General features: G+C 36.2%; 1 protein-coding gene across 3 annotated transcripts in view; it reads left to right on the forward strand.

Moving 5' to 3' along the window:
* Rbms3 (RNA binding motif single stranded interacting protein 3) overlaps positions 1-25,590 on the forward strand; it is a 665,566-nt gene that overhangs the window by 199,874 nt on the left and 440,102 nt on the right. The gene's annotated exons all lie outside the window — the stretch shown is intronic.

The raw sequence follows: 25,590 nt of genomic DNA on the forward strand, positions 1-25,590 counted from the left end.
TTTTATTTGTGAAATCTATATGGTCTCTCTTGCATGACTGCAGTTCTTACTGGAAAATTGGAAAGCTTCTTATAACATATGTTGTTTGTTGTTCTTAATCCAGTCTTCACTGTAATACTGAGATCAAGAAGTGTGGAAGAGCCAAGATCATTTTAAAAACTGTCCCCATTTCTTATGCAAATATTATATGCACACATTTTAAGTAAAAAAAAACCCACTCATATGTGCATATATATTTGGGTAATGGGAGCCAGAGTCAATTTAGCAGTTTAAAAAAAATAGAATTCCATGTCTCCTTTAAGCTAAAAAATACAGTAGTTACTATAAAGCAATGATAAGACATGGTTTCTGTCACCCAAATGTTCTATTTCTTGTTGAAAATAAATCAAGAAACTATTCTTAATATTCCTATTAAGAAACGTGCATTGCCCTAGTTAATGTCAGAGTGTCACAGAAGTACCTGTAACAGAAGTATCTATAGAATGGTGTCATGATCATAAATGTACTATTGGCATAGCCCTGTTTGGGGGTAAATGCAGTTTTAACAATGTGCTAAAGGAGATTCCTTTCTGGGGAATGAAATTTATAAAATCAAGGCAGAATGCATGGGCATGGGAAAAGATGATGCTTAGGAGAAAGAGTTTCAGAATATAGTTATATAGTTTTATACTATATAAAATAGTTGAGTAGACCCATTTAGCTGGAATGGAAAAATCAGACCTGTTAAAGAATTTGGTAGAGAGAAGGATGGGATGAAGCTTTTGAAGGCTTTAAAAATGTTATTCTGTATGTTTCAAACTTATTTCTGCATATAACATGGACCCTTTGATATTAATAGTTTTTGAGTAGGTATACTATGATTGTTTTATGCTTTTAAGAAAAGATATTTCAGCAAAAATGGGTGAAATTGGATTACAAGGAGAGAAAGTGAAGACAGAAAAAGAAAAAAAAAGGAAGTTTTGAAACCATGGTCAAGGGTAAAAATAAGGATAGAGTCATCCTGTTTTCTAATTATCATTAGGGTAGTGGAAAGGAGTCACTATAGAATCAGTTACTCTCTATGAAGATGAAAGGGAAGGCGGACCAAAGTGAAGCTTGCATTTTGAGTGTTCCTGACTGGAGAAGAGGATTTGGTGCTCATAGAGGTTAGAAGTCCAGAAATGGCAATCACAAGTTTTGGAGGGAAGATGATAAATTCCGTACTGGACATGCTGAGCTAGAGGACCTGGCATAGCATTTGTGTAGGAAATGTCAAAGAGGACTCTGCAAGAAAGCTTAGGGTTACAGATGGCCAAGGGAGTGAGATCACCAAAGGATAATCTATGGAAGGGGAATGGGCAGGGGTAAATTAGGGAGAACAACTGAAAACAGTATCTTGGAGAACATGTAGGAGTAAAACTGGACCATGACAGTCATTCCTGGCTGTGGGAAGCCTCTGGTATGTTAGAAGCATTACAATATGATTCCCATTACTTCAATCCACTTCCAAACTCTTTTGGGTAAAAATGTCAATGGGACCAACCAGAGAAAATTGAGGTCCCAAGACAGGCAGCTGATACCATTGATGAAATTCCAACCAGAGGCATGAATCTTCACAGGCAAGCAACATCAGGGAACCCTAGTACATTCTATTATGTGTTTGATAGCTGCAGTGGTCCAAATGAAAGGGCCCTTCCCTAGGCAGATTTCTGCTCAACCATTCAGACGTCTCTGATCACTGGATATCATTGGAGAGGACATAGAGGAGACTGTCCATGTGGAAAACTATCCTTGTATAATTGTGTGGTATGAAAAGTGATTTAACCAAAAGCAGGCCAGAGTCTCCATAAGTAAGTTATCCAGTGTGCGGGAGAAGCTAATCTGTACAAACTACTGTGGGGCCCCTCAGCTTAAGTCCTAACTCCTATCCATAGTTTTTGGTAAGTGCTCATTTCGTTTTCTGTCTCTCTGGCGAGATGTTTTAAAATAACGAAGACAGGGCCTGTGTAATCTAGAATACCTCTTTCCAGAGTGGGATGTGTGCAGGGTATAGACACACGGCTTATTTGGAGTAGTAGAAAAAAATTACTAGAACATGCATCATTTTTGGTTCCCTCATTCACGTTTTGTAAATATTTTGCTATGTAAGCATCATCAATACCTATGTCTTCAATATGTAAGTATTGGGTTTTCCATTCCAAGATATTTGTATTCCTAGCAGTCAGGTTTTAAAAAGTAGTTTGGAAATTATTGGTCTTAAAACATAATAGGTACCCGTAACTATGAAAGACAGAAAGAAGAAGTAAGGGGAGGAGAGAAGAAAGGGCAGGGGAGACTGTGGAACAAATTGGGAAAATCATTCATGAAATCGATCCTTCAGTCATGCTGAAGCTGACTGTGGGGACTGGAGAGCTGGAGATCTTTTGCTGATAAGGTCATGTGAAGAAGCCTTGGTGATCATGTGACCATTATACACTTACAAAAATCCTCCAGTCACCTTGTTTTGGCCTCAGCCTTTGGAACCTGTGGTTAGCAGTAGTGACTCTGACTGATGATAACCTTCACCAAGCACATCATGTGAGAGGCACTAAAAAGTAAGCAGTCATGATCAGAAGTGTACTATTGGCATGGTCATGTTTTGGGACAAATAATCATCTTAATGGGGGTACTGACTCCTATTTAGGGCATGTCCTTCCAGAAAAGTGGACCTTGATGTAATTACACATAGAGACAATTAGGAAGAGACAAAAATTACATTTCAGGAAAATAGTTGATAGTTATTAATGATGATCATGGAATAAGTCTCTGAGATGTGGAAGAAGATACAGGTGTTCAGAGAGTTAAAGGACCTCATGAAACCCGGTACTGGAACAATGATCTCAGGGTTTTCTGCAATCCTCCAGAAATGAAGCAAGGAAAAAGTTGACAAAAGTGACTAATCCAGAAAGTATTTGTGGAAAAATAACTAGAATGATAAATTGAGGGTCTGTAGACTATGGTAGAAATGAAGGTTAAGCTGGTTTTAAAGTTGGTTGATGTGAGATTCTAAATTAGAGATTTTAGATAGGACTGGGGCAGTATTGGGAAAGGAACATGCAAGACTCCCACCCACTCACTATGAAAGAAGTGGGTAGAACGGTGTGGACGAAAACAACAACACAATAGAAAAACAAAAACTTGAGAGGGCTACAAGAGAAGAGGTATCCTTAGGGCAAGTTAGGCAATCATCGGAAATATGAAAATTAAAGCAATATACAGTGATCATTTATATCCACTCAAAAAGCAAACACGTGGGGCCATCCAGTGCTGCTCAGTGTGAAACTGGTGCATGACGTCTTCACCATTACCATGCTACATTGGAAGTCTTTTTGCAAAGTTGGTTCAGAAAGAGCAATAAAGAGCATAGTCATTGATACTGATTATTCCACTGAGAACATTGTACCAAAGATTTTATTCAACATATTTTTAAAAATTGTGTATACATGCCACCAGTCTGAACACTCTTCTATTCTCCACTCTAGAAAAATAGATAGGCAACATTCAAATTCTAGCTTATGGACCATATACAACTGTTACATAGCTATTAAATTGGTAATCATAAGAACTAGACTGTCAAATCCTGGGAAATGTTTGTCATGTGAAACTAGATCAGTATTAAAGAATATAAAATAACCTAAACAGAGAGATAAATAAATATCTGAAAATCAGCATAGCTATGTTATGACTGTGATGGATCTGTACTGCATTGGTGGATTGGATCACTGCCACTCCACTTTGTAGCTGTGTAGCTTGGAGTCAATTACTCAACCTTGCTGTGCCTTAGATTCCCCATCTGTAAAGAGATAATGATAAGAGGGCCTCATTCACAGAACGTTGTGATGATTAAATGAGTTACATTTGGAAAATGCTTGACAAAGTCTCATGTTCTTTTCTATAAAATGCTTTTATACAAAATAGTTTCTGTTAAAATGCAGAATTATGTATGATATATTACTATTACATTCATGTTTATGTGAATCTGTTCTGCAGGAAAACAAAAATACATCTCTTAGAACAATTGAGCTGGTTTCAATTATATTTATATTTTTATTGTTCTTTCTATGAAACCTGAATAACTCATGATCATGTTTTTGTTTTTGTTTTATAAAATCATTTTATATGATTAGTAAAGAATTAGAATGCCATGCTTTGCTTCTTTAAATAATGGGCAGAAGTTGAGTTATTTAGGACCATTGCTTTCTTAAGGGAAGAAATTGAAGAGTGTGGAAAGTGGCTTCTTAAAACAAAATCACTAAGGTCATTGAGACTGTCATTATAGAACACAAGTGGGATTTGTTCTTTCCTGAGACACTTAGTTTTCCATCATTAGCAACTTCGCCTGAGATGAAGGCTTTGCAATTAAAACTAAACATTATGAAGACAAGGATTTATTCAATTTTGCTTTTAAAGATGTGATACAGAATCATTTTTTCATGAGCTGTTGCACAAGCAGCAGATCAGATGCAAGTTAGTTTTTAGTTGAGGTCTGAGAAAGTACATGCATTAGAGATAAAGAGGAAGGGTATCAAAATTAACCTCCGTGAATTAGCCCCATAGACTCTTGACTATTTTAGCATCTGAAAGACAGGTTTAGTTGTCTCCCTCATACTACCTATGAGCCTGTCAGGTGTGGATGCTAGTTGGGTGGGGACACACACTCCTTGCTCTGTTGGGAAGCATTTTCCGGAACTTTTTCAACATAACCTCTGTTTTCAAGATTGCTCTTTCTTGGGTGGTGGCTGCGACTGCTTTGGTTCTGTGTAATCTAACAACATAAAACAAAACCATCACCGTCAGGCCAAAATGACCAGAAGTTCCTGAACAAAGCCAGCAATCTCTCCAGATGGGAAGTAATGAAAAACAGACCACAAACTCGTTCAGATACTCAAACACAAGGACTAAATGAAGAGCTATCGCATGAGTTTCTGAGATGTGCACTGCTTTTTTGTTTGTTTTGGTTTTGTTTGTCCCACTGGGTTTCCTCCTGAGTCCCAATGTATGAGTTAGTTTAAGGTTGGGGGAAATTAAATGTAAGAAGCTATTGACAACAAGGTGTCCATCTTAAATGAATTTGGTTGTCTCTGTTTTTTTTCTGCTTTTTAAGGTTGACTGTCCTTTCTCCACCCTCCCTCACCCCCACACCCCTATTTTTTCTGACGTGCTATGTGTTTGGAGCAGAGGGAGTGAGTAATGGATATTCCATAGAAAGTTTCCATGCCTAATAGCCATGGGTGTAAGAAGAGACAGAGTGCTGGCGACACATACAGTCGCACCATGAGGAGTCTGAAATACGCCCTCCTGCCTCCCGAGTCACAGGCTGGTTGAATTATATTTATTGAAACTAATGTTGCCTTTGACATTTCACTCAAAATCAAAAATGATGACAAGCATCTAATAGTTTGGGAATAATCCATGAGTGATATCATTCATTCATTTTTTTTGGGGGGGGGGTGCTGTACCAGGGGCACTTGGCCACTGGGCCACATCCCCAGACCTACTTTGCATTTTATTTAGGGACAGGGTCTCACTGAGTTGCTTAGCACATCATTTTTCCTGAGGGTGGCTTGAAACTTGTGATCCTCAATCTTTAGCCACCCGAGCTGCTGGGATTATAGGTGTGCACCTGTAATCTTGTCTTTTCTTCAGTCAAGGGAAAAATTCTGCCTGCTAAAATGTACGGAGATGGATAGTGACAGAGAGGGGTGTGTGACTCTATTGTTGGACTGTATTTATTTAGTAGTTCTAGATCCATGGCCGTTTGTCTATTTTGTTTTAAGTATTTCTCGGTGATTAAATATGAGGTCAAGCAGTTGGATGTACTTGGAATTAATTTTATTTTTGTTTTCTTCTTTATGCATGGACAGGAAATATTTATATAGCCAGTAGGTGAAGAGCAGATTGCTCTATGAAACCCATGGACCAGCAGGAAGGGCAAATACTATATTTGCTCATGTTTTTAGGTATAGTCATGATAGAGTGGGACATTGCCCCTACCTATGGATCAGTCCTACCAAGGGATATTGACATGCACCGGGTTGTAATGTACGTGCGTCCGCGAGTAGAACTATTTAATTCTGGCAGAGAGCAAACTTACCTGAGCTGCTCCACATGGAATCAAAGCAAGCAAAGGGGAAAAACCCAGTGCCATGCTATGGAGAGGCTCTTTACTAGTACCTTTTATTTCCTGAAAGCAGTGCAAACTAAAATAAATGTTCTGTGAAATTTATGAGTCTGAGGAATTACATTTTGAGAGGAATAGGTACCTTCACCAGGTGGGCTCACCGTCTATTGAGCAAGAAGCTCATGAAACAAAATGGTCTGAAAAACACATTTATTCAATTTTCAAATAATGGAATTAGATTACTTAAAGAAAAAAAAAAGGACAAAAACAGTTGTAAGTTGTACGTTCCTTTGATATCGCAGATGTGTGATATTTCTGTACGTTTCTTTCGTGAATTTTACTGTATTCTGGCATTCATTTTGCCACTAGTCACAGGTAATCAATATAAAAAACTGACATGTTTGTTTGGTGTTGATATTGGCCTTTATTTTTATTTCAGAAGAGGTTAGTTTATGTAGGAACTTTAGTACCTTCAGCCAGTGCATTGGGCTGATTCAGAATTGTTCTGTAGGTACTGTTTACATGGAATTTTTATTCTTGGCCTATTTGGAGGAAAATGACAGTCTTTTTAAATGATTTTATAGCCAAAGTTGGGGAAAAACAATATTCACATGGGTGGTCAATGGTTTCCACTTGTTCTCTTTAGCTCCACCAGACAATTACAGCCAAACTTATTTCTCCTGCCCAAAATGATTCCTCCTAATTTATTATTTGCAATATCTGAGTACTAGACATTTTAAAGAATCATATGGTGATGATGATGATCATCATATCATTATTAACTTCGAGAACTCTTTGGAATCAATGTAAACAAAATAGATATTCATATTTTGGAAGACATACGCTTGCACGTTTTTCTTCAATAGAGTTCTGTAGCTACCTGTTTACTCAGCCTAGAGTTGCTGTTTCATGTATGTAAAGCAAAAGTAATAAAAATGTCCACAAAGCAGTATGGCAGTGCACACCTGTAATATCAGCAACTCAGAAAAGTAAGGCAGGAGAATTGCCAATTTTGAGACCAGCCTCTGCAGTTAATCAAATAAAAATAATAAAAATTAAAAAATTAGAAAGCATCAGGATGTAGCTCATTGGTAAAGCATCTCTGGGTTTAATCTGAAGAGAGAGAGAGAGAAAAGAAAGCCTACAAGCACTAAATATAACAGACAATATTGCTATTTTAAAGTTTGTATTTGATAGCATTTAATACTGTACCTATCTAATGCTTTTACACATGCACAAATGATGAGATTTCATTAGGAATAATTTTTAAATATTGCAGTGGAATGTTAAATGTCATAAAAATAAAAAAATAAGAGTTATGTCTCACGATCAAAATGTTTCTAAGCCATGTTTTCTAACTGAACAGCAATCCCTTTGCCCAGATAAAGCATCTACTCTGCTACGTTCAGTTCCCTATGTTTAGAGTCTGACTTGTGTCAATACACATAAGATGCTCTTTCTTCTTGCTTCTCCTAGTCTACATCAATTGTTTTTTGGTGGACTCTTCCCATCTTGTCTAAATACCTTGCAACACCAACTTCGTCAAACACCTTCCAAGATCAAAAATCTTTTGCTTTACCATCTCTCCTGCTTCTACAATTAGGGTCCTTTTTGTAGATTATAAGCTCCTCAGGCTTCGAGTGGGACTTACTTTCCATGGCCAATGACTTCAGGACAGAAGACATTACTTAGATTCCAGGGCTTTGTCTTTCTCTCCAGGCTGGTGAAAATACTAACGGCACCAAAGACATATTGATGCACATGTAAAAAAATAATAAAAACTACACAAACAACAAAGCAATGATTTCTAACTCAGGATGTTTATTTTATTAATGTGCAATTATTCCTTTTGTTGCCTTAAAGTTATCTATTGTCACTCATCAGTGATCTTAAAAAGACATGAGAAGTTTTAGATGGTAACATATATTTAAAATGATACGCAAAATATAACAATGTGTGTGAGGCACTAGTATGTATGTGTGTGTTCAGTTTATTAAAATTTAAGTAAACTTTCAATACCACATAAATAAATAGAATTGCAGATATTCAAAAAAATAAATAAAAAGACACTCCATTGATTTGTTTTTAGTTGTAATCTATACAAAAGAAAGAAAGAAAGAAAAAAAAATTGATTTAGTTTCTTGGATATGTTACATAATATCTCCAAACATCTGTTTCCTCAAACAGTCAGATGCTATTATTTATATCTACAATAGGGAAATTGTTTTCCAAGTTTCATGGAACCATATTTGTTGTGTGTCTGGCACAGAGATCAGGTAAATGTTTGTATGGTCTGAGACATTTCTTCTCACAGGAACCAGGTTGTCAAAGGCTTCTACACATCTCACGTGCTTTAATGTGGTTCTGAGTACATTTTAAGTGTTGAAGGAATGTGTGTTTCATGAGTTGACATGTGTTTATTGAGTCAGGCTTTGCTAATAACAGAAACTAAAAGTACTTCAAGGATGATTCTTTCCTGCGTTTGGTGTTGGCTATACGATAGCCCTCAGGATTTTTCAGGCCTATAAACCCGATGTCTTTGAGAAAAAGCACATTCCACCACAGTGGCAGGTGGTGGAATTCATTCTGATTGAGTTGGATAGGTTCTGAAAAAAAAAATGCTTCTGGGTTCACCCTTTGGTATGCTGTTCACTCTGCAGTGTTGTTTTACAAGTTCAAAGGTAAAAAGAAGAAAAAAGAGCCTAAAAATGTTCACTTTCTTGGTTTGTGAAACCATGGAAAAGCATATAAAATTGAAGACATGGTTGGCAGTATTTTGACTGATGCTTGTTATTATTCTTATTAATTTATTATTATTTAATCTAATCCTATTACTATTAAAAATTTCTGTTTCTTTGCTTTAAGAAGGAATGAGAGGTCTAGAGTTGAAAGAGAAAAATCCAGGTACATAGCAAAAAAAAAAAATTAAAAATATAAAAAGTTCAGTATAAAACCCTAGATTTAATTTGAAAGATGAATATATCATTGCTATTGTTCTTCAAGTGGTTACAAGTGGCTCAAATATCTCTTTATCCATAAAATATTGGTGATCTAAGGACTGGGTATCATATGATCATTTTTAAAGCTGGCATGCTTTTCTTCCTGTGTTGGGGAATAAGAGAAAATTGCAAGGTTTGCATTTAATTTCTGCTTGTGATGAGAAAAAAGCTCTTCATTTTAATTGTCAGGCATCATGAGAGACTTACTGGCTACTCAGCTGATGTTAACCCTGAAATGGAAGGAACCCGTATTCATGGGGTGTCTTTAGCACACCCTCTCTGTGGCATCTTTAAAGAAATAGTTTCTCAATAAACAAAAATTACCTCAAATTGCAGATCACGGATGCTCACACTTTCAGAGCTTGTGCACTGTGGGAAGAGTAAAAGCTAAAACTAAAGGTTTCTGGGAAGCAATTGCTAAAGAACACACTGAACTTTGGGATGCAGTACTTTGATAGGAAAAACTGCACAGGAGATGTATGAATGAAATCAAGTTGCAAAATTCCTTGAGAAATATAAGTCCCCTTGGAATTTATGTCTTTGGGGGAAGGTTTGCTATAATAGATAAATTAAACTAGATTTTAATTTAAGGAATGGATGAAAAAAAAGGATTTTTTTTCTTGTAAAGGAAAACTATATGAGGTAGAATTTGGAGTCTCATAAAAAATTATTATTATTATTTTTATTTTTTAAAGAGAGTGAGAGAGGAGAGAGAGAGAGAGAGAGAGAGAGAGAATTTTTAATATTTATTTTTTAGTTCTCGGCGGACACAGCATTTTTGTTGGTATGTGGTGCTGAGGATCGAACCCGGAAAAATTTATTATTAAACTATTATAATTTAATGATTTTTTTAAAAAAAGAGCTCTCATAAGATTTTTTAATGACAAGGGGTTCAAGATGAAAAAATTTCTAATTTTACATGTAGGATATAAAGAACTTATGGGTAGTATCTTTTCATAGGGAAGCAAATGATGAAATTGAGAGTGATTTAATAAGAGGAAAACTTAACAAGTCAAAGATTTCCATATTTTTCTCTAACTCATCTCAATTTCTCAGTTGTATTTTAAACCAAATGAGAACAACTCCAGGTGAAATATAAATCCACATAAAAATCTCTTAGATGTGATAATAATATATTTATTAAAGTTACATTATCATATGTTTGTCAGCATGTCTCTGTGTATCACATGTTCAATATATTTGAGATGCTTTTATTCTAAGATAATTTTGAATCATTTATCCAGAGATTTACTTCTTAAGTTCTTTGTAATTGATAGGTGTGGTGCTACATCAGCCAAAGAAGTGCTGGGGAAGTTGTTATCTTTCAGTAGATTCCTTTTTTTTTTTTTTTTTGTGGTTTCTTCTGTTGGAAGAAATAATCTAAGACAAGCAATAATGAGTTAGCATGGCATTCACAATTACCAAATAAAAGCTTGTGTAAGCATTGAAAAAGTTTGTGTATTTGAAACCTGTGTGAAAATGTCTACAACTCTTCTTTGTAGCAGTGTATTTGCCACCCATTATATCCTATTAATACACATTATTAATACAACTAAAACCATCATAAAATGGTGTCCAGTTTTGCCTGTCTTTCCTCTATGTCCTTCAAAAGTTTCTAGTCCAGGGCCAAGACCTTGGCTCTGTTTCCTTTCAAAGAAAATTTAAAATATGATATAAAGTATGTCTTTCCAGATAAGATGATTCCAGTTTGCGAGTAGTCATCTGTAGACAATACAATGCAAATATGGTGCATGAACTGGTGAAAGTGATAGGCACTGGCAAATCAGGGGATGGTCGGTCTGTTTGGAGAGGAAAACTTGTGGTATCTCTGTTAACCCACCATCTTGTCTTTTCTAGTATCGCAGTGTTAGTATTTACCAGCATTTTTACCTGTACTTCCTATCTGAATTCCCCCCACATAGAAGGTAAAATTTTTACCTTACCTGTCATCAGCATACCAATGAACCAATCAAGCAGTGAACCAAATAGCATAGATTCAAAGGCCCAGACATAAAAAAGAGAGAGAGAGAGAGAGAGAGAAAGAGAGAAAGAAAGAAAGTAAGTGAATCCCCAGGGCTGAGGTGTGTTTGGTCTTTTTGCCCAGGAGACAAGCCCCACTTCACAATGTGAAAAGAGAATGAGTTGATGATCTGTGTGTACCCGCCATTATATTTATACTGATACGCTGTGCAACTCAGACATCAATAGTTGTTCAGCATACTGGAGTCTAGGAGTCTCTTAGAACATTCCTGTAATTCATCAGAAGGACAAATTAACCTACGGGAGGAATGCTGTTTGGCTACAACACTGTTTAAAAGTATTTAGATAGGGATGCCTTTCAGTGGAGGTGAAACCATCCAGTATTTCTTTAAAACCAATCCATTTCAGTCACATGCATACCTGTCTGGTTACTGAAGGCCAGTGCATCTTCAACTTTTGATAACCTATGCTATTGTTGGGTGGGTATCGAGTAACTATGACAGTTATTATCCTCCCCATTCTACCCAGGAGGAAGCAAATCTGGAGATGCTGAATCATGTGTCAAATATTATGCAGTCAGCATCCAAGCACATGGTATCTAACCACAAAGCCTACTCCCCTCTTTGACTCTTTCCCCCACAGAATAATCCCCATGAGTAAGACTAACGTAAATGATCCTGGATATCATTAATGACAAGCAGACACAGGCAAAATGTTTTGAGTTTATATGAAGGCAGACAATTGGAAAGAAATACTCATTAGTCCCTATCCACCTCCTTCCATTGCAGCGTGAATGGTATTGATTCAGGTTTCTGTTTGTCACTTAATACAGACATAAAAACATGGAGACAGTGATTGGAAAGCACAGGATCCTATTTTATATTTTAAGACTGCTTTTCTGCTAACTTCAATTTTGTACTTCCATTAACAAATGTCTAGCATTCTACCTGTGTTAATGTCAAAGTGAGAGGTAGTTTAATAGATTCTAAGTGAGAAAACACCCATAAAATTATGGGTGGTGGTAGGAAGACAAAATGAGGATAATATTTTCTCTTTCTCCCAGACTCAGGAGGAGCTGTGCTTCCTCAGAAAGGGCCTGTGTGATGCAGTTTCATAGCAAATGCGCTTTTCCACCGAGTTTAAGTCCTTGGCTTGCCTCTGTGTTTGCTCAGTGGGTTTAAGGTTGGCCTCTGAGGAGGCCACTCCATCCCAATGACTTACCTAGCTTCCTTTTTGACTTCTTTAAACAGCTTACCCTTTAGTTGTGTCGAGTGCTTTGAGGTCATTATCTTCTAGATGGATGAACTTGGGAATAGACAACTTATTTTTATTTGGATTCTGAAGGTATGACAAAGTACAGGCGAAAGGCTTTTCATGATCTGAACCTATCCAGGAAGCAGCCCTTGCAGGAAAACATCCAAATGCGTGCTAAGGCCAATTTTTCCATTTCCACTCTGGTTTTTCTCAAAAGTTTCTTCCCCCACCCATCCACATGGTTTCCTATTGCCTGTAGTTTCCTTCTAGTCTCTATCCCCAAATCCACCTGGTCCCTCACTCCCATTTGTGATTAAAGAAACCTTCACAAACTGTGGTTAGTTCTTTTTTTTTTTTTTTTTCCAAGAGCTATATTCAAACTCATGTGTATTTCCTCTGGAGATGGTGCTTTGGAATACTCTGCCTGCATTTGAGTGTGAATTTTTGTGGGGTTTAGATTCTAACTCCCTTCCTTTCCCACCTAGTTCCTGAGAGTGATCCTTCTCAAGCCTGACATTCCATTGCCCAGCTCTGCTCTTATGACTAGATCTTGGTAATGGGACTATTGAGAGAATTACTTCTTCCACACCACCATCTGCTGTTAGTCTAATAACAGCTAGGCAACCTTTTCATATTTGTAACCAAAAGCAGTCATTCTAACTGAGAGTGTGGAAGTATTTTGTCTTGTTTCTTTTTAAGCTAAAGACTGTCTCCAGCATGTAACTATGCAGAAGATGTGCATTGTAAACAATAACAGAGCATCTCTGTCCCAACTTGGTAACTGGCAAGCATCCTCACTGCCAGAGATTTTTATTTTTTTCTTTTACTTTTTTGGACAAAAATGCAGAACAAATGCCAAGGCTTGCTAAGTTGGATTTCACTTTGGAGTTGAAGTTTTTACCTGAAGCTCTGAGCTGCAAATGGTTTCACTTGGGCTTTGTTCTCTAAACAATTTGTAGATGGTTGTGTTCAGAATTCCCAGCCCTCCTTCACTAACTGCACACATGTGGAAACACAGAGAGGCTCTGACCTTCAGATCCACTCCAGAAATACAAACTTCATCTCTAAGTTTAGAGAGGAAATGCTTCCCTCTGCTTGCCAGGAACTTGGATTGATGTTTTGCCCAGGTCACACATAGGACTGAGCTGTTCCAGGCAATAGTGGAAAAAGTGACCTCCTGGGTAATATGTGCGTCATGAAGACTCGTCTCTGTCCTTGGTCCAGATCACTTAAAGTGCACAGGCCCTTCCTTATGGAGAGTTTGGGAACCACAAAACTGGACCCAGACAAAGTGAAAATTATTGATAACTGGCCTAAGATAACTGGTTTTCTGGCAAACAAATGGACATAAGAAACACTGGGATATCTTTGTGGTCTCTGATATATTTATGTGTTATTTTTAATTGATAAATAAAAATTGCATTTATTTATCATTTAACTTGGTGACTTTGTTTTTATTTTGCAGTGCTGGGGGCAAACCCAGGCCTCTAGATTTTCAAACATGCATACAATGTGGAATGGTTTAATCAAGCTAATTAACATTTGAAAGTCCTTACATACTTGTAATTTTTGTGGTGAGAATACTTAAATTCTACTGTCTCTGCAATTTTCAAGAATATAATACAATTAACTATAGTCACCATGTTGTACAGTAGATCTCTCGAATTATTCTTCCTAACTGAAATTTTCTACCCTAACACATCCCAATCACCATTCTGCTTTTACTGACCCCCAACCACCAACTCCTGGTCACAATAATTCCTCCCTGCTTTTATGAGTTTGCCTTTTTTAGATGCTACACATAAGTGAAATTATGCAATATTTGTCTTTTGCGCCTGACTTATTTCATGCAATATAATGACCTTTTTGGTGTACTGCATTGCTAAGATTTCCTTGTATAAAACTGAATACTGTTTTATCATGAATATATGCCACAGTTTCATTTCCTATTCATCCATTTATAAATACTTGGGTTGATTTCATATCTTGGCTATTGTAAATAATGTTGCAGTAATCATGGGAGTGCATGTGTCTTTGGGATATATTGATTTCATTGTGTTTGGACATATACCCAGTAATGGGATTGCAGTATCCCATTATTAGTTTTGTTTTTAATTTTTTGAGGAATCTCCATATTATTTTACATAATGGCTGTACTATTTTACATCTCCACCAACAGTGTTCAAGGATCCCTTTTTTGTATCCTTGCTGACATGTGTAATCTTTTTAATAAGAGCCATTCTAACAAGTGTGAGATGATAGCTCCTTGTGGTTTTAAACTTCATTTTTATGGTAATTTTGAATAATTTTTTCCTTATACCTCCTGGCTAATTGTATGTCTTCTTTTTAAAAATATCTATCCATATCTTTGCCCATTTTAGGTAGTGCAGCAGGTCAGGTGCTAGGGATTGGTCCCATGCCTTTATATATGCTAGGCAAGTGCTCTACAATGAAGTTAAACCTCCCGTCTTTACTTGCCCAGTTTTTAAGTTATTTGTTTTCTTGCCTGTACTTTGTTTGAGTTCCTTGTATCTCCTATATCCTAGTCCCTTATCAGTAATATGGTTTGTACATATTTTCTCTCATTCCATAAGTTTGTCTCTTCATTCTTTTGATTGTTTCCTTCTCTGTGCAGATGTTCTCAAGTTTTATGTAATCCCATTTGTCTATTTTCTCTTTCATTTCCTGTGTTTTTGAGTTCCTATCCAAAAGAACTATTAGCAAGACCAAAGTCAGAGAGCTGTTTCCTTACGTTTTCTTCTAGTATTTTTTTTTTTTTTTCAGCTCAGGTCTTTTGTTAAGATTCTAATCCATTTTTAGCTGATTTTTTAATATGGTGTGAGATAAAGAGTCTGATTTCATTCATCTGTTATATAGATATCCAATTGTTCAAATACTGTTTATCAAAGAGACTGTCCTTTCCCCAGGTGTTTTCTTGGCACCGCTGTCAAAAATTAGATGATTGCAAACACAGGAATTTACTTCTGAGCAATCTGTTCTCTCCCACTGGTCTGTATCTGTTTGAATGCCATTCCCATACTGTCCTGGTTACTGTAGCTTTGAGTGTATTTGAGGTTAGGTAGTGCAGTGCCTTTGGCATTTTTTCCCCCCTAAAAATTACTTTTGCAATTTAGGATCATTTTTGGGTCCTTCAGCATTTTAGGGTTTTTTTTTTCTATTTCTCTGAAAAATATCATTGGAATTTTGATGGGGATTGCATTTGTGGATTACTTTGGGTTTTGTGAGCATTTTATCCATATCAACTTTTCCAATCAACCAATCAACGTATGTAGAATTTCTCTCCATTTAGTCTTTTTCAGTTTCTTGCATTTATGTTTTATACATTTTAGCATCCGGGTCTTTCATCTCTTTGGTTAGAGTTATTCTGAAGGTTTTTGTTTGATGGTTGATTTGGTTTGTTTGTAGCTGTTGTAAATAAGATTATTTTATAAAATTTGGGGGATAATTCATTTTTAGTATATTAAAACAATGGATTTTTTGTATGTTGATTTTTTTGTGTGTCTGTAAGTGTACTGGATTCACTTATTAATTCTAACAATTTTGGGGGAGGCAAAATTTAGGGTTTACTATATATAAACTATATCTTTTACAAACGGGAACACCTTATCATCTTCTCCAATTTGGATGTGTTGTATTTTTTTCTCTTGCCTAAATGCCCTTGCTAGGACTTTGGTATGAGGTAATGAGAATGAGCATCTTGTTCTTGCTTCTGATCAAAGAAAAAACACTGTCCACATTTTACTGTTAAGGAAACAGCTAGTTAAGTGTCTGTCATATCTGTCTTATAAGGTTGAGATACCTCTTTCCACACCTAATCCGTTGAGTTTCTATCTTGAAAGAATGTTGACATTTTCTACATCTATTGAGATGATCCAATGGTCTGTTCTTCATTCTGTTAATGTGGTGCATCCCATTTATATATTGGTGTATATTGAACCATCTGTGCATCACTAGAATAAACCCCACTTGCCCCATGGTGAATAATCCTTTTAATGGGCTATTGAATTCAGTGTGCTAGTATTTTGTTATGATTTCTTCATCTATGTTCCCAGGGATATTGAGCCATAATTTTCTCTTGTTCTAGTTTCCTTATCTGGTTTTGGTAGCAGTGTAATGATGATCTTGTAAAATGTTTTCTTTTTGAAAACATTTGAGAAGGATTGGTATGAGTTCTTTAAATATTTGGTAGAATACAGCAGTTAAGCATCAGATCCTGGCTTTTCTTTGATAGGAGACTTTCATTACTTCTTCAGTCTCTTGTTATTGGTCTGTTCAGACTTGTTCTTTCTTCATTTTAGTCTTGATAGGTTGTATGTGTTTAGGAAGTTATCTATTTCTTCTAGGTTGTCCAATTTATTGGTCTATAATTATTTATAGTAGTATCTTGTAATCTTCCATATTTATATCATGTCAGTGTAATGTCTTTTATTTCTGATTTTATTTACATAAATTTTCTATCATTTATTCTTAGTCTACTGAAGATTTGTCTATTTGGTTTATCCTTTTAAAAAAAAAACTCTTAATTCTCATTGATCTTTCCCTTTATTTTTCTGGCTTCCATGTCATTTATTTCTACTCTTATCTTCATGATTTTCTTCCTTCTGCTGTCTTTGGGCTTAGTGCTTCTTTGTCTACTTCCTGGAGGTGTAATATTAGGATGCCATTTTTCTATCATCTTTATTAAGAAGAGGTTAGGGTTTTTTTCCCCCTTTCTTTTTAGGGCAACATCTTTAGAATCACTAAAATTTCCATACCCTTTAAGCAAATAAACACAGTTATTTAATTTTTTCAAAGGAAAGAATACTTTAGGCATGGAAAAACTGTATGCATGAGTGCAATCTTTGCTTTGTGTTACTGAAAACTGGAAGTAAATCTGCAAAAGTGAGGATTGGCTGAACTCTGATGAAAGCAATTAGGAACTTCACAATTATTAGAAAAGCTAACTACTGAGATATTGCAGTAGCACAGAAACCTAGCTACAGCATGATGCTAAGTGGGAGAAAGAGGAGTAAAAGAATCTGTGTATGCTCTGCTAATACCTAGAGCAAAACATAATAAATGGTGGCTCTGAATATGGTTTTCTGGATACATGTGTGTTTGGGAACTGTCTCCTTCTCAGGACTGTGCATCCTTGAGTGGGGGTTCAGATTTTAATGATCTGAAAACCAAGACTTAGCACATAATAAGGTTTGACAAGTATTTCTCAATTAACACATAAAAGATAGCCAAAAAATCGAATTACAAAATATCTATAATCTGACCAAGATTCTCTAAAAGTAATTCATTCAGAAAACTAAGCACTTGAAAGGGATTCTGAAACAATGATTGCTAGGATTCTTTGTGTAGTGAAATAATGATTTCTGAATGTTATATATTTTTTTAAATTAATTGTGTGATGTAGAAAAATAATCACAATGACTAGTATAGTGTTAGCATAATTTAACAGTTTTGATAAGCAGTAAGAAGAAAACATTCATTCAATAATGAGAAAGTTTAAAGATGCATATCATCATTAAAATTCAATTATGTGTGTAAATTTTTGGATCTGTGTCATTTGGAATAAGATGTCAAAATGATAAACTTCAAACTATTTATAGACTACAAGGTCTTTTATGATTCATCCTCTTCTCTACTCTCTAATGCCAGAGCTACTGTACTTTTGTATAATGTGAGCCCTGCACATCTCTAAGGGTGGTAAATATTCACACTGTGGTTCATGTGAGTAGGGCCAATGGACTTGTAGCCTGAGCAAACTATAGGCTATAGTGCATATCTACCCATACCCAACTATCTACATGCCATACACAAGAATATGGAGATGCCTGGTCCCTTTGCCTGAAAAATTACAATCTTCCAACATTCAATAATATCAGATATTTATTGAACACATCCTATACAGAATACATAGAATAAGATTTAAATACACTATTGTAGTGTTTTTCAAAAGAATACAAATATCATTGATATTTTATAGGAGAGGGAGATAAAGAACTTTCCCAAATAGCTACAACATGAAATGGTAGATCTCAGATATAATTTTAGCATGCCTTATTCAAAAACCTGGCTGCTTAATCTCTTACAAATATCATTCCTCTCCTATGCTTCTTCTATTCTCTTCCCTGACTTATGAGACTTGGCTGATGACCACCCAGTTTTCATAGCTTCCCTTTCCTCTAAGCCTGTCAAAACTGACTTAAGTATCCCTCTCTGTATCTTTTGTTACAACTCTTTGTTCTCGCAAAAGTATGATCAATATTTAGTAAACTTGATATATAATCAGCAATTTTTCTTTTTCATGCACCTCTTAGATCATGACTTGTCAAGAGCAAGAATTATATATTTCTTTAGAAAAAAGAAAAACAGATGGTATCATGTTCATTTCTTGTTCACTGTGATTATCATGTGCTTGACTGACATATGCAGTCGTCTTTCAATTCTGAAAGAATAAAATAGTGGATGGTTTAACTACCTCTTGGATTCTTCATTCCTGAAAGCAGCACCAGGAAATGGTCATGCATATGAATTTGGTTGCAATTAGAAACTTGGGATAAAATTGCAGTCATTTATCACAGAGGTATGGTTAAGTACAGTTTTTGTTAAGAACATGTGGACTCGGGTACTTTTACAGATACACTGCCTTCTTTACACCATGTTTTAATCACATCTTTTCCCTGCTGAAAATCTGTTGTGTCTTGTTATTTCTCTCCTTATCAAGTCTGAATTCCTCACTATAGTTTTGAAGGTACTTATGACATAGATCAATCCACATGTTCTCCCTTCTGTTCCAACATTTACCTCTGGCACTAACCAGGCCAGTCCCTTTATTCTCCAAACACACCATGCTTATACCACCCTGGTTAGTTAATTCAGTTCACTTCCCCTACCCATTATTCCTCTGCCACCTTCTTTTATCCAAACCTGACTTACATTAGTGGTCAACTTCAAATTCTACTTTACAGATGCTTCCCTGTCTGTGTTAGCTCTTGGTAAAGTCCCTTTTGTACAAACATTTATTTCCTGTGTTAAATAATGTACCACTTAATAATATTGCTGACTACTGCCAGCATTGCTTTAGCTGTGCTGGATGTGGATTTTCCTGAAAAAAAAATATTAATGGATATCATAAATTTCTATGCTTACTTAAAAATCACAAGGTATTGAGTGCCCACTATGTGTTAGGATCTATTTGAATGTTTTACAAATATTTTACTACAAAAAGATTTGAGTTTGCTTTTGGCTAATAACAAAGGAGAAACTCTTTTAATAGAATTAGAAAGAATTGATTAGTCAAAGTGGATTTCTGGACCAATTTTCTAAAAATGAGTTTGCCTCTCAAATGTAATAATCCCAGTAATGTACACAGACAAATGGAAACTAGTTCTTACTAATGAGTTCCTACGTAGGGGTATTTTGTACAACTTTGATAGTTAGTCTAAAACGTACATGGAGAATAATTTTTGCTCTCTCCTGAGCATTATTGCCTTTGTGATTCTGCAACCTGTTATTTAGCACAAGACTTCACCAGTATCTGAGGTTAGTTATAAGGGGATCAGGCAAAAGATCCAACCTCTTTTGCCTGTGGGATCAGTTACCACACTCAAAAAAGTAAAATTGTGGGCTCTGCTTATAGAACCATCCTATCTAAAGAATAATGCTCTTTGCCTTTATTTAGATAAGACTAACTCAATTGCTTCACCATTTATAAGAATATTAACAAAATGGGAACTTTATGTTTTGACTTTAAAGTTGAGGTGTCCAATTGTGTGTTGGGAAAGAATGAAAACACATGTGTCAAACACTAACTGAAAACAGAAATTTTGTTTCTGTTCATGTTCAGAGTCACTCTGCTGACACTGTGCTCCTCCATTTGCAATTCCTTGGAGAGCAGAAGTTGGAAAGTAAAAGGGAAACTCTTCCTGTAACATTTGGTTTAAATTTGCATGCAATTAAAATGCTTATGTTATGGTACTAATAATTTTCCTCTTCTGGTTTCAGAAACATTAGATGTTTCTGATATACTTAGCAAAAACCTCCCTTTTCTTATCATTTCTAGTCGTTCTGATTTACTGAAAAATAAAAGTTGAGAGAAAGAAAAAATGGGAACATCTACATTATGAAAAGTTGGACTGATTTCTCATCTGAAAGAATATTTTAGCAAATGGAGGATTGTTCAGTCTTTCTAAGAGCTTGCTGGTTAGTAAATACGTACATGACAGGTTTCTAAGGTTTAGATCTGAGAATTTGGAAAGAAGAAAAAAAAGAAAACATAATTTATTCTATAGCTGCAGCCCATGGTGAGTGTTGAGGAAGTTTTGATTTACCTGATATTATAGTGAATTAAATTATTATCTAGAGGCTGTAAATATTGTGAGACTCCTTCTTATATTTAATAATTACACTATATGACTGTTCACAGGTATAAGTAACTGTAGTCTTAGAACTGTAAGATTGGGTATCAAGATCTAAATGTAATCCCACTTATTCACATTTTCCATTTGGTATTTGATCCAATCATCTTGTGGTTTTTTTTTTTTTTTTTTTTTTTTCCTTTCCAACTCAGAAACTGACCTAAAGACTTGAGAATTAACACCATGGACTTTTTAGGGAAAATAAAAACAAAATAAATTAAACAGATCAAAAAAACTCAGTGGAGATGGAGCACTAGTACTCGCTGTTCCTTGTAGATCAATCTAGGACAAAGGCTGCCTAATATTTCAAGTTTGGTGGCATGTGAACAATACTGTGTGCACTGGGCTTCCAACTTTGGCATTTAGAATGCATACATATGAGCATAACATTATTCTAACAATCCATCTTTTCTTTACAACCTTGCAGCAGTTCCAGAAGTCCTTAGCTGGAGGGTATATTTGGAAAGTGCTCCTTTTCCACTCTTACCACATTTAGGTAACCATTCCGGGGCCGCTGAGGTTCCACTTGAGAGGTAAATTGCTATCACAGTTTGTGCCATGTGTCATAAATGGGACCTATTATTTTCAGAGAGACCTCTTAGCAGCAGTTCCAAAGGGGCGGCTGGAGATTTGATTATACGGGTCTCTCTCCTGAACACATCCTTTCGCATGTGACATTTACACTGGTCGCGGATTTTTATGTAACTCGTTAGAAAGCAGTCTGAACCTTAAAAGGTGTTAGTCTTCCTAGAACCCTCTGGCAAAGGAAAGTCTTTTATTGGACTTAAATGTTTTGAATTGAAACCTGTCCTTGTCTGATTGGAAAATGTTTCAGGGAACAGATTTTGTTATTTTTCTAAGCTGAGCTGCAGGAATTGAGCTGCAGATATCACTGACCAAAAGGAGATTTTTTTTCCCCCCTCAAAGAGCTGAGAACCAAAGGAAATGACTCCACTGTTTAAACTCTTTTTATTTCCTCTGTGAACACTATCTGTGCAGCTGAGATGAACTCTTCCATTTGGCCCCCACCCAGACTTTATGGGAACTGAGATTAGGAAGTTGTATGGTCAAAATAATCATTGTCCAAATTGCTTCCAGTTTTAAAACCTCAAAGTTCTTGACAAAGCCAGGATGTCTTGCCACATATAATTTTTCCACAAGGGTGACTGACCTGTCATTCATTAATTACCCTGCCAGGATTTCTTTCATTCTTTCAGTAACTTCTGTGATACACACACACACACACACACACACACACACACACACAAGTTTGGTTTCAATTTGCATGCAATTAAAATGCTTATGTTATGGTACTAATAATTTCCTGTGTGTGTGTGTGTGTGTGTGTGTGTGTGTGTGTGTGTGTGTAGCTTTTTCCCCTTATTTGGGAGAAGGAGAACAAAATTGTGAGAGAAGTGCACAGGTGCCTGTAAAATTTCTCTGTGAGACATCACATATTTTGCTCATTTTTGCTGCCTTCTATTTGAATAAAATTGCTGGCCTAGAGTCAAGCTTATAAAAACATACATTTTTCCTCTCCTCATTTCACGCTATTCTTTCCTTCTTACCTGACTTTTCCATATCTGGGAAGAATAAAATGCTGGATGAAGTAGTTCCAAAATTCAACTTCTATAACTTCTTTTGACACAATCATGCCCTGCAGAAATAGAATGGCATTCATCACTGTAAAGCATTCTACTACGCCCTTGGCTTTTCTCCCTAGCCTAGAGGATCTTAGGAATCTGTGTACTCTTGGTGTTTACCATGGGAAGGTTTGGTATGTACTTACAGGGTGAAGTAGGCTAGAATGGGCAGCATATGGTAGGCTTGGAATACAGAGAGTAGCTAAAGAAATACATTTATTGCACATTTTTTAAAAGTCAAGGATTGTTTTTAGTATTAAAAACTGTTGAGAGGACACTATTCTCCATTCTGTGTATTTTAGTTATTCATAATATATTTTCTACACCATGGGAAGTTAGGTAGCAGAATACTCTCTTTAAGTGTTCTACTTTGTTCCATACCAATCTAATGGTACTCCGATTTCCGTGGAAGTAAGTTTTTCTTTGTCCCAATGTTTTTCTTTCCCAAAATTCTTTGAATTTGATGAGAATTGATAGTAGATGCCACTTACTCTCTAAATCACGTATTAAAATTAACTTTAGTAGCTTAACAACCAGCACTCAATAGGATTTATATATCCTAGTAGCTCAATTTAGTTTGATTTTCTACAGTGTCAGAAACTGTGCATGAGGCTGAGAAAGAAATAGAGTAAACCGGCCATCCCTCAGTGCTCAAGGAAGGAAGAGATGGGCACTTAATAAAAAAAACTAAAAGAAAATATCATAGTAGTTAATGATAATGTCAGATGTCAGTGAGTCCTTACACATGTCAGGTCTTTTTCTAATAACTCCATATGACTTAACCAATTTAATCTTTCAGGATTTCACAAATGATACTGGGGAACTATGCTCAACATCACTCCACATGCAACCTCAAAAAAGCCAAAATATATGCTCTTATGTGTAATTGTACCACAAATAAAATTATCTTAGACAAGAAGGAGAAAGTGATTAAGTAGCCCCTGAGTCTGGAAAAGGCACAGAGAAGCTACAGGGAGGAGGTGAGAACTGAGCTTGATTCTGAAAGATGATTGAAATTTTATCTAGCATTGATGGCAGGAAAAACATTCTGGAAGAGGAAAGATCCTGGCAATGTCAGAAAGTTGCAGAGATGCATGACATTTTCTGATGGCTTCAAAGTACAGTGCCTGCATGTACGGGCACAGTACACGATAGCAACTGAAATGCAAGGTTGAGTCTTATTGTGAAGCATGTTGCATCAAAGCTAGAGTAAAGAGATTGTTACAAAGGCAGTGGGAACCAGACATATTTAGAGGTAGAGAAAATAATATATCTAAAGCTTTATGTTGAAATCACATTCTGGCAAAAAGATTAGAATGCTAGAGGAAGAAAAGAAAAAGATGAAGGGAGATAGGATATAATGATGTGTCCTTTCCCTTCCATTCACCAGCTAGTAACCCAAAGAATAACTGAACAGTGACTTTGCCTATTTTTCCTTATAGCACAAGAAGGAAAGCGAAGGTAAGCCATCCAAAGTTAATGTGATGACTCGTTAGGGACTTATCATGAATTTATTCTTGATGTGGAACTTTTATCTTCATGCCCATCATCTTGTGGTTGCAAAGAACTGCTCCACCATAGCATCCCATTTTCAATCCAGGTAGGAAGAACCTGAAAGCTGAAGGTTTAAAGGCAATTGCCAGCTAAGTGTGCCTTTGTTCAAGAGATTTCTACTTATGGGTCATTGGTCCTAACTTGTAATGTGGTCATGGGTTCATGATACCTAAATGATGCTGGAAATTATAGTTCTTTTAGCTGGGCATGTTGCCAGTCATTAACAAAATAGGGTGCTGGAAGGCAGGGAACTCTGTCAAAGTGTGGCTATTGCAATTATCTTTGTGAGAGCTGAAGAAGATGGGAACTAGGGTGTAAATAGTTAAGCGGAGACAAATGTTAGAGATGAGAATTGGTTCAATGGAATGGATAAGATGAGGCAGGTTAGGAAAGGGGAGAAATCAAGGCAGATGCTGTGGTTTCTTGGCAACCCTGTTGGGATAAGTGGTTTTAACTAAGATGGAGAGATTAAAGGAAGTTTAGACTTTATGGACAAATTAATGCACTTAGTTTGGGATATACTGAGTCTGATGTATCTCTGGACCATCCTGTTAGAAATTTGGTAAATTGGTATAAATTAGCCCAATGATCCAGAGATGGTGGTCTGAGCCTCATGATAATTTAAACCATACCAACCGAAAAAATTGTCTGAGGAGAATATACAGTGTGGCAGAAAGAAGGAGGCTAAGGATAGGAACATTTTTAGGACAAGCAGAAAAAAAATTAGAGGAGAGGGAGCAATGGCATAAAAGCCAAGAGAGATATTTTTAAACAGAAATGGTCAGCATTGTCAATATCTGGGATGACTTAGCAAGAAGACCCGAGGATGGCAATTAGGTCATCAGGTATGCTCAGTAGATGTTGGAACAAAGGATCCTGTGACACAGGGAGCTCTTAAATGTGTGTGTAGGTTGATTTCATCTTCTTGCAGGAGCAATCACTTAGAAGTCAGGGCACATCTAAAATCTATTGAAAGATACAAATTTACTTGTGGGAAAGAAACATCAAGGAAATCTTGGAAGATACCACAAATCAAGTTCTAAGTGCAGGCATTGGATTTCATACTTTATTTCCAATTCTTTATAAATTCTTCCACATGTACCAATTTTTTTCCCCTTAAATACTCATTCTTACAGCTTTTACAAAACTGTCTTGCAGAACATTTTGGGGTAGCTAAATGGGCATGTAGAAAGCCTGTTGTATGTAAGAAAAACCATGGGATTCTTATGTTTTTAGATAAGCCTTACCTGCCTATCATCTCTTGCAGAGAGCAGGGAATTCATCCCTGCACCTACAAGTATGCACTGAATGACCTGATATGTGGTGCCTGACACTGGACTAGACAGAAGATGCTAGGTGTAGCTGGCATCGGCATTCTACTGCCGTCCACTCAGTCAAATTATTTTTGGAAAATTTTGGAGAAATACTAAAAAAAAAAATTCCAATTTCCCTGTGTGAATCCATAACCACATAGAAATGAATTTCTTTTTGAACTTTAAGGATAGAACAGCTATTATTTTCTGAGTTATCATAGCTTGACATTGGATACAAAATTGTTCCTTCCATTTCTTATTTTAGGTTATAAAGAAGCC

Source organism: Urocitellus parryii, chromosome 3, assembly GCF_045843805.1.
Source record: "Urocitellus parryii isolate mUroPar1 chromosome 3, mUroPar1.hap1, whole genome shotgun sequence".
In the NCBI taxonomy this organism is placed as follows: domain Eukaryota; kingdom Metazoa; phylum Chordata; class Mammalia; order Rodentia; family Sciuridae; genus Urocitellus; species Urocitellus parryii.